Raw genomic sequence first — 10,862 nt, 5'->3', positions numbered from 1 at the left:
ACCGACGTCCCTACTATTCATCTTTGTACGGGTAACATTAGCTTTACAATGCTTCCCATCTTTGATAGCACTGGAAGCAGACGTTTCAAGGTTGCTTCTGAACTTGGAGGTTTTGTATAGCAACACCATTCATCAGCACATCGAAGACACTGTGATTGGACAGGCCAGAAATAATTCTTCCAAGCTCTTTCCTAAGGACTTCAAACTGAAGCTGCAGCATGCTGTGAGAGATCATCCTGACTACGCCTACTACCCCAACCCTTCCTACACCTTCTCAACATCAGAGAAAGATTATATAATGTGTAATATCATCACCATAGGTGATTTTGGGGGGGGGTTCGGTCTTATTTCCAGACCTCAGATGTACTGTAAGGAACATAGAGTACTGACATGTTTGTGGTATGTGTCTTCTTATAGAGATCTGAGTGAATGATTCAATACTCAAAACTTCTTTTCTTTGTACGTACCAAGGTTCAAAGTCTTTTTGCATGGATCACAGGATGTAGATTTCACAGGATGCATCAGTTATTCTTTGGATATAGCAGTTTTTGTGACAACTTACAATGTTTCAGTTAATTTTTAACTTAAAAATTACCTCCACCCCACTTTTGTAGAGTTAAAGCTCCTGAAATCTCACATGTAAGCTTCAGTTGGAGAACACACACTGGCCGTATGTCACTAAGGACTCGTATAGAAACGGCTGTAGGCAATAACCATGTGCAGATCTGTACCTCAATATATAACACTGGAGAGAACAAAGCCAAGCATCATCCTTCCTCACTCACAGATTTGCATGGTTCAGTTTAATTGGGCAAAATCAGTCGGGGACACCGGCCTCATCTGTTAATAGCTCTCCCTAACAGCACACACAATTACCACCAAGTCCCCATCACTCTTGTGAAGGATCTCTGTGCCTGACTGCGAGTCAATTAATGATCAGGTTTATAAGGGCTCTTTGGCTGGTGCTGGTTTCCCCAGTAATGCAAAGCAGCTGTAGGCCTGGCCTAGCTCATGACTATTTCATTTGCTTAACATTGCCAAGTAGCAGCACAAAGCAACCAGTGCTTACTGATGAATCTGTCTCAGAACTTCAGATATGTTTTCAGCTGAACCAAGGTTCCTCATATATATCTTTAGGTTTTGGCCAATATTATGCTACTATTCTTGTGTCTTCTCACCGAGTTTCTTTCTGGGTTTTATTGCTAAATATTCCCATGTAAAACCTTTTAAAAAAATTCTCGCAGATCAATGTTAAATTGGCATTGTTATTGAAAATATGTATCACTAATTTAACTGAAAGTACTGCCAGGAAAGATATGAACTGCACCTAGTGATGGATGCTCACATCAAAATCTAGATCCCCTTTTTCACACATTTGGTTGTATTTGCAAATGATGAACTGAATGTCAGGTCCTGACTGGATGTTACCAAAGAGACTAAAAGTAAATACATATTCATGCACTGAAGTCTGATGGCTATTTTACTTTTGTGAGTTGATATCTCAATTTTAAGAATGCTTTGAATTATAAATTGATTAGTCTGCTTTATTTCTATACTACTTTATCCTTTGATCTATAGATTACAACACTCGTTAAGAGATACGAATCTGCTGCATATTTAGGAACAGAGAGAAAAACTCTTAAATTGCATTAGTCATTTTCCATTGGTGTTGATAAAGCAGGCAGTTTGCTGTCAGTTACAAAGTGTTTAGTTTACCTAACCCTATATTCAGACTACCAATTAGTCATGCATATCAAGGTAATCTGTTAATTGAAGACTTCTTTATGTTCATGCCTTGTCCTAGTCAAGCCAACTAAAAAAATCCCAGTGTTTGCTCCATTATGAGCATGTTCAATTGAACTTCAAACTATGTTGTATTCCTCTTTGAAGCTGTATCATCCTTTGATTACTGCAGCATCTAAAATGAAAATTGGAAGGGTGATACTTATTGTGGTACCAAACCAATTCTGTAGCTTCAAAGATTATAGATTTAATAGATTTGGTTTGGAAGATTAACCTATCAATAATGTTAGCATTAATGAAAATAATACCCTTCTACCCTATAATGGGCTTTCTTCTAGGTCTAGTCTGCCTGTCTTCTTCCTCATATCAAAGAAAAAGTTTTCAAACATCAAGAATTACGTGTTGCAAGTTCCATTTAAATCATTTATCACTGCTCTTTTGATTGCTTGTTTTTGAAGCAATCCACATTTTCTCTGCCTGGTAAGAGTGTTACGATGCCCTTTATTCTTTTAGACTAATCCAAAGTGTTTGCTCGCTACACTTGAGTGTTCTGCTCTGTCAGAATGATATCTTATCCTGGCAAATGTCCAGCTGGTATTTCATTTGAATTTAAACAGTAGAAACCATTATGATTTTGAACTCCCTTTACTCAATTTTCATCATACAAAACCATGTTTGTACCCCAGTGCAAATACCTGACCTTTCCGCAACACTGTTTGAAATTAAGGGATAGTTAGCTTTTGGACATGCCATGAAATCATAAACTGTAATCTATCTCAAAGCTACAACTTGCATAAAGCTCAGCTTGGCAGACCAGAGAGATTATGATTCATACTTTAATTTTATCTGTCAGGTGCTATTGCAGTGCTATTCTGGCTAGTGTCCCAGGCAAACTCCTAAGAAGACAGAACACGGCTCTTTGAATACGTGCAGGTTTTAGACTTTGAAGCTCCACAACCCCTCTTGTACATGACCTCCTGAGGTTACCAAGGGAACAGGAAGTCAATCAATCATTTCCTGACACTGTCTTATTGCGGTGCTTTTTTCCTATGTCTCCTCTACAGTTTGTGATCTTCTAGTTACACAGGGACAGATTCTTACCTGGAGTTAAGTGTGCAGGTCAAAAAGCTGACATAAAGGAATGATGGTTAACCCAAGCAGAGTATCTAGCTTGTTTTACTGCACATTAATGAGAGACATGGCTAAGGAATTTCTGCTACCTCTCCCTTCTTAACTGTGGAATGGCTTTTTTCCAACAAATAAATCTAATCATAGGATTTTTTGTTTCTTTCACAGAATTGAACTACAGATAGAATTACTGAATTTATTTGAAGTCTTCTTACATGTGCAGCTAACAAATATTCTGTTGTTGCTATACAAAGCTAGCAACTCACATTATTAATTAGTTTATCTGCTTAAGTACTTCCCCAAGGATAAGGGAAATGGTAAAGCCTTTACTGTATGTTCCCCTGGTATCATAAAAAAGACATGTAACACTTCATTCTTAGCAGTATGTATCAATGGTTATATGAAAATAGTAGTAATTAAATAGACCTAGTGAGAACAAATTTGGACATTAAAGCTGTCTAGAATGCTACAGAGTTTGCAATTAATTAAAAACAGAAGCTTCTAGATAGCCTTTTCATAAATCCAGTCTTCAGGAAAATGTAATTCTTCTCCAAACCATCTAATTTAATAGAGTATTATAAAGATTTTATTCTTCTGGTAGAGGTATATTAAGGCATTGCATGTCCTTATATATTTTGCAAGCTGTAACTAACAACCGAGGCAGAGATCTGTTGGTATGTTTGAAAGCATAAATCAGAAGCTGTCACACAAAGCTGACTTAAAGCTTGTGCTTACACTGCCTTGATCCCAGGGTTTCTTTGAAGATTTCTTTGTAAGGCTGCAAGAGAGCATTCTGGGGGTTAGTCAAATGCACGTAATGGCTACAGATGATGGTAACTCCAGTGCAGAAATAAGTAGCAAAATTTGTCATTTCTCAAACTCCTTTTTGTGTAACTACATTTCCTTTTCCTTTTTAGCAGGCAGAGAGCAGCAGTTTAGCTTGCGAGCAGAGCTTTGGCACCAGTAGTGTGTGTGCTTTTGCAGCATTGGCTGTGCAGCCTCCCCATCATTTGCAGGCGAGACAGCAGCAGTCAGACCATGCAGTGCAGCTGCTTTGTGAAGAAGTGTCTGACCTCAGTGTTGAACTTCCAGTGACGGTGATCATCTTGATAATTGCAATACTCTTTTTCACAGCACCCTTCTTTTTTTTTTTAAGGTTTAAATCATCTTAAAAATAGCAGCACTGCAGGAGCAGAGGCTTTTATTTGATCTGTTCTTCTTGAATTCTGAACAATTTGGAGACTCTTCTACTTGAGCAATTACCTAACAGGAGGAATCAACACCGATCCATGTCGACTGACAGGTTCCTCTGGGAGATTTCTGCTTCTCCCAGCCCCAGACCACCTGTCAGTGCAATGGGCTCACTACAGACAGTGCTCTGAACCTACAGGCAAAGCCTGAGGGTACGGTCCGTGTTAATTAAAAGAACTTTATTACCATTTCACATCTATATATTTATTTTGAAAAATAAGCTCTCTAAAGGACTTCTACCAAATATTGAGTCTCTGCACAGTCCAGTCCTGCACTTGGCAGCAATACAAATCCAACCAAAAAGATGGGGAGAGAGACAAAGGGGTGGTAAGACGCAGCGCATGGCTATTTAGGGATGCTGGCATTGCAATAACCTTAACGTGATGGCAGGGAAATTATCTTCTCCTCAGGGGACAGGTTTCCTTGCCCGGCCTTGATTCTGAACCCACAGTGATGGGTTCTGTTAACTGGATCTGATCCCTGTGCTTTTTTTTATTCATTTTTATTGTTAGATGCTATATTTTATATTCATTTAATTAAAAGGAGAAAAAAAATAAAAGGACAAATGGAAGTGTAACACTGGGGCTGGAAACAGAGGATACTGACATGGATTATGTCATGAAGGATATAATCTTTTGCCAAACTGAGACAAAGCTAGTGATTCCAAGCCAAAAAAGAAAAGTGAGATCTCTTACCAGCACTCCTGAGTGCTGCACCTTTACTAAATCCATCATTCTCTTCCTTACCTAGAGTAATATGGAAACTAGGAAAAGGGGACTTGAAAGGTTTTTCATGAAGATCTCTTACATCAGAGTATTTCATAATGAAAACGTAGTGAGCTGATATGGACTACCTTTTAAGTCAAATTTGCAGCTGTTTTGAATATTTATGTACCCATGTCTCTGTGTGGGTATGTGTGCATATATAGCTGTGAGCAGTGAAATACGCTTTATATTATACACAGAGAAGGCATTCTTCTTAAGGACTCATTACCTTTGTATGCTTTTTTCTGACAGAAGGTTGGTTTATTCATTCGCTACTTCTATTACATCTGAAAAAAGCAGGACACCTGCAATCTCCTTTTTTTTTTCTCCTGATGCCACAGTGCTGCACATTCACCCTTTCCCCTTCGTTTGTCAGAGATAATGCCTGTAAGTCAAATTCTGATCTCAAAGTAAATCTAGAGGAATTTATGAAAGAGATTTAAAGTGAGAAAAATTGAATGGCACTTTTGATCCAAAGGTGGCTTATGGCACTTGTGAATCCAGCCGTTGCAGTAGGTGTTTGCTTGCTGACTGACACGACGTCGGAGTACTGCACTGCAGCTGGAATTGCTTAGGGGCTTTAGTTCCAGTATTACATTTTTTGCTCTGACAGCTTTTTAAAAATGCCACGTAGGACCAGGCAGCGATGTGACTTTCAGCCATATCCCCTAATCAGATTCAGAATGCTTTAAATGTTGCTGTAAAGTGTGAAGTCTCCTCTGGGCTGCTGTTCTTCCTTTGGCACTATTTCCACTGGAAGCCTGCCACCTGCCCAACACAAAAATAGGAAACTCAACCTCTGGCCAGACTTTAATGCTTTAAAACAACTCCTAAAAGAGAGAGCATCAGTGAAGGTGAAAGGCAAGCAAGAGAAGAGTGAGACATGACAGAAAGGGAACTTGGAGGATGGAGTAGGCAGAATTACTGGTACAGAAAAACAGCTAAAAAGATAAATCTCAGATGTAGAGGAAAAGAAAACAGGGAGGAGGTTGAAAGAACACATAAAGATGAGAATGAAAAAGGGAAAAAGAAAGAACCAGGAAAAGGACAGAGAGTGAAAGAGGGAGCAAAGTAGGAGAAATAAAGGCAGATGATGAAATTAGGGAGCAGACCTGAACAGACAGCATTGAGAATGGGCTATGTTTTTTTCTCTCATATAGCCCTGAGGGAGCTTGGCCTGCCAATCAAGGTATGTATGTATGTGTTCACCCCTGTAACCGACTAGATCTTATGCTGATGTCAGCAAGAACTGGCAGCTGAAGACAGAGATTGTTTCTGTTTAAAGGAGCCTCTGCAATGCATACCCATTCCTCCACCACAGGGTGCTCCGGCTTCATCCAAATTAACCCCCCTCAGAAGAGGATGTAACATATACTACCTCAAGTCCTCCTGATGGGAGCAGCCAGGGAAAGATTTAGACCCAAATTTAAATAGGTGATACAGGCTGCTTCACTCCAGTTTCTTTAACCCCAGAGATCCAAATCTACAAAGGCTAGTGAGCCTGCTGCCTTTATAGATGGTTCAAAGCAAGGCCCCAGCTTTATCCCTTTGAACCATTTGCCCTGGAGAAGCCAATCTTTCACCATTTGTTAGGACAGAAACTTCCACCAGCTCCTCAAGTCCAGACACGGGGTGTGTGAACAGCTTTCCTGTGTTTGAAACCATCTCTTGGCATAGCTTCAATTCAGCATTCACAAGCACTTCTCTGGGGCACAGGCACCTCTTTTAGCACACTCTCCTGTGAGAGATACGATAGAAGAATTAAGTATCAGTAGTATTTATTAACCATTTTTAGTGACCTATCTGAAATGAATTACCATCTTCAGTCTAAAAGATTGGTATGTACATGACCATGCCTGGGAATCACAGCAAAAGGACCAGAAATATTTAATGAGTGCTGAGAATGTCCTTTTATTCCTAGCAGTGATCCTTCACACCTCAGATCACCTCTGAGAGAGGCTGAACGGAACAAGTAGGGAAATTTCTAAGAGTTTTCTGTAATGAAGGGGAGAGATTATAGAGCTGAACACTCTTCATCTTTGAAATTCACTGAAAAATCTGCAAGGATAAAGGCTGTGCCCAAACCAGGACAGTGAATGTGAAATAGGCAGTAACTGAAAGAATTATTTGATAGTTACCAAGTGTCTGAATATTAAGTGGTTTGATAATTTCATTCCAGTCCACAGAGGACAAATATAAAACATTACCACTATGGTCAATTTTTTCTTGATCCTACACACGAGTACTGCTCTTATGCTATAACCCGTGAGTGCTCTATGTACAATCCTCTGTGTTTAGAGCCAAATTAACACAAAGAGTCAAATTATGGCCCTAGAAAGACTCCTGGACTTACTCACCTCCGTGATACTCCAGGTTCATGAGAGCACATCCCTGCTGATGCCAGGGGTATTCTAACTGTGTGAAACCTGAGGATATGGTGGTAAGCCAAGTCTTGTGAATACAATAGTTCCCTAAAAATTATTCGATGTGTTTAGGTCAGGCTTGTATACCCCCAATAAAGTACAAACTCTTTTAAAACATATTTTAGGCTCTTTCAGGTTACAATGTACTCTATATGTGGTTCCTCTCAGCCCCAGCCCTTTCTAAAGCAGAATTTCCCTCTACTGCGTCCACACATTAAGAGAAGCATGGACTGCCAAGAGCTACTGATGCATTCGTGATGGCTTGGGCTGACCCCAAGGCTGAGGCTGGACAGGCAGTTCTCACTGTCACCAATCTTACTGTCTTTCTTTATTAGAGGGTCTGCAAGTATCTTTTACTTTTCAAAGCTGATTTTTGTTTGGTTGATTGGGTTGGGTTTTTCTGCAGTGCAGTAGCATACAGAAGCCCAGACAGGACTTGGGCCTCAGTATACCAAGCATGTTAAAAAACCTCACCAAATTCCCATGAAGAGATTTAATTGTGTTGATTTTATTATATTAGTACAACCCAAGCAAAACAGACACATTGTGCTGGAATAATGTGCATTTGTTCCAGTGCAATTTTATACTTACCTAGTTTTCCTTTTTATGAACAGGGATTAAAAGATGGTTTATCTACAATACAATGATAATTGTCTTTATGGACAGTTTTTTAAACTCAAGCAGTGATGAATCGATTACTTAATTGCTCAAGATGCTGGTAATGCATCAACTGGCACTGGTTTGATGGTCCCAGTACTGACTAACTGGCATATCTTCATACGGATTTACACAGCAACAGCCTATTCTTAAATAACGGTATGTGAACATTTTTTTTCAGGAACAACTGTAATTTTCTCTGCAGCAAGAATTTTCATACAAAAAGATACCTAGAAATTGCTACCATATCCTTTTACATCCTTTTTTAATACAAATAAATTTTGAAGTGAGAAGTCATGCATGCAAGAACATTTATACCATAAGATGTTGAAAATATTGTTAGACCTTTAACTTCCACAAGCTATCAGCATATCATCTTCAATATCATAATCATACCATGAGCATTTCCCTAGTACAATGCTACAAAAAAGTCAATTTTAAGATAATAAGAGACTGAACACTAGCTAGAGAGCGAGTGCCTGATGTACAAAGATACAGTTATATTGCCCAGCCCTTCTGTGGTAAAGATGTGTTTACTTTAGCTCAGCTGAATTAAAATAGGATGCAAATAACTATTCTGGAACAACTGTACTTCTAGACGAAATCAAACATAAACCTAAGGGAATTCAAAATAAAGGCTCATTCATTCCCTTTCCCTGAAACATTTCTTTAGACTGTTCATACTGATGCCACCAATTTTGTCATTCAAAGATCAAGGTCACGTGCTATATATTTAGCAGTAAAATATGAGTTTTCTAGGTTCACACAGGTATCACTTGACAAAACACCCGGCTATGGTATTTTCAACTTTTAAGTTTGCAGCAAGTCCTCCTAAATCTCTTGATTAAGCATTAGGCTACTACACACACATGTGCTTCCCTGCATTGGTGCCAAAAGATGCTTTCTAGCACCACTTGCAGAGATTACATGGGATGGCTTGGTGCTTTCACTGCTGTTCTCTTGTGCTCCTATTTGAAGACAGAACAAGGTGTGAGGAAAACCTTTCCTTCCTCTTCAGTGTTACTCAAGAATAAAACCCATAGGCACCATAGGCAGCACCACGACCCATCCTCCTGACCTTTTGAATGCACCATCTGAATAACCTTTGAGCTCACTAAATAAGGATTAGTTGGGAGTTCATGGTAAACAGGCCCAATGATGCTGGGAAAACAGGATCCTTGAGTGGTTTGGGTGATGGCCATGCAGCAGAAAGTCTGGAACACAACCACTAGAAAGATTACTCGGCTGTTAGGGATAACATTTGTGGCTGGCAGTTGCAATTCCTCCTGCTGATTGGAAACAGTTCTCTCCAAGAATGGTTCCTGCAGGATTACAGCATATCCCAGCATTTTGTAACCCTCAGTGGAAGTTGTTTTGTTTCTCACAATCAGTACGGAAAAAGTAGACTGTGACAGAGGAAAGGTCAAGAGGTTGTTTCAAAATAATTGCTTTCCGAAAGTGGGTAAATAACATGTTTGTTTATACGGTAGAGAGAGTGCACTGCGGAAAAGGGCACAAGGAGACAGGTTTCTCCACTGCTTCTTGTCTAGTGATTTCTACATAGCATGAGCTTCAACCACAGGTGAGTTACCGCATTTAATTCTGTAATTTTAAAGGGTAGATGTGCAGTTCTGGACTACTGGTGCAAAGCTCTCTTTACAGTCAGTGGAGAGAAATGGTCCCCATAAGTGAGAAAATCGCTTGTCTGTCTTGGCACCAGATCAATCACCTTTGGCAGAGGCCTGTTCCTCCCCGCTGGGGGCTGGGCCTAGGCACTTCATTCATATAGATGTCTAACTAAACACCAACTAACCCAGGCCAGCTGTCTGTACATGGCGTGGCCCATCCTTGGATGTGCAATCCATCCATTTCATTCATTATTTACGGAAGGCTCTATAAGAAGCATAAGAGAAGAAATTGCAATAGAGGAAGAACGGAAAAGGCAAGGCAAAATGGAAAAAAGTAGGTGATGAAAATTACAATACTGGAAGCAGGATGTGAACACAGAAAGAAATTAGGGTAAATGGCCAACCACAAGTAAGACATACTACACTGGCATCCAACTGCTGGTGTGCAGGATGGTTAGAGAAACACAGACTGAGAAACTTGTAAAAGTATTAGTACTTTTATGTAAATGTAATGTTCCAGCTAATGGGTCTTTCATTGCTTCCTTAAGAAGACTTCAAGCTCTTTACCTACATTTTCTTTTACTTCATCATAGCCCTTTATTTCTAGCTGAAATAATGTCTGAGAACTTTGTTTTCAGGAAGTTTCTCCATTGTCCACTTGCTTAATTTCAAAGGCGCCTACATCTTCATATAGGCTTTTTCAGACACTTGGGTAAAGCTCTCCTCAGGTGCATTTTGCCCTCAAAACCCCACCGTTCCTTGACAAAGACAATGAAGCAAAAATAGCTTTGACCCCTCCGATGCTGACCAGTATCATCCCATTGTCTGCTTGCATTCTGCCATCTACCTGTGCCGATTGCCGCCTTTTGTTGTGCACTTCGGACATGTGCTCTTTGTTCTGTTTGTACAGCATCTTGCAAAATGGCATCCTGGCCTGTGGCTGGGGCTCCTGTGCACTAAGATAATACAGGTAATAAACACCAGTGTTTTGTTTAATGTGGCTACGCTGCAAGCGATCCATGTTGTACTGGTAAGCTTTTAAGCGCAGAAGCCCCACGCTGCACAGAGGCACTGCGTAACACCGCTCTCTCCCGTTTTGTATGGGTACCCATCAAGTTCTCCACTCGCCTCAGGCGAACGGGCTGGTTTAGCCCAAGGTTTCTAAGCAGAACCTCCTGGTTAGTTCCCCCCCCCGCCCCGTAGGATTCTTTCTTACTGCAAAGCACGGCCTGAGGCAATTTCTCTGGGGAGGAGACCAAGGTAATGTA

At 40.2% G+C, this 10,862-nt stretch overlaps 1 long non-coding RNA gene across 1 annotated transcript; it reads right to left on the bottom strand.

Moving 5' to 3' along the window:
• Nucleotides 1–3,041: 3,041 nt before the first annotated feature.
• Nucleotides 3,042–7,116, bottom strand: LOC134160393 (uncharacterized). The gene is made up of 2 exons (XR_009963539.1): nt 6,704–7,116; nt 3,042–5,654 (listed from the first exon to the last, which is right to left on the bottom strand). It is a non-coding gene; the product is annotated as an uncharacterized LOC134160393 (long non-coding RNA).
• Between the last annotated feature and the right edge of the window lie 3,746 nt (nt 7,117–10,862).

The sequence above is a fragment of the Pezoporus occidentalis genome, unplaced genomic scaffold (genome assembly GCF_034315485.1).
Source record: "Pezoporus occidentalis ecotype Australia unplaced genomic scaffold, CSIRO_AGI_Poc_V1 ctg100, whole genome shotgun sequence".
Taxonomy (NCBI): domain Eukaryota; kingdom Metazoa; phylum Chordata; class Aves; order Psittaciformes; family Psittacidae; genus Pezoporus; species Pezoporus occidentalis.
The sequence above is the reverse complement of the archived record's forward strand: the minus strand, read 5'-3'. Positions and strand labels throughout refer to the sequence as shown.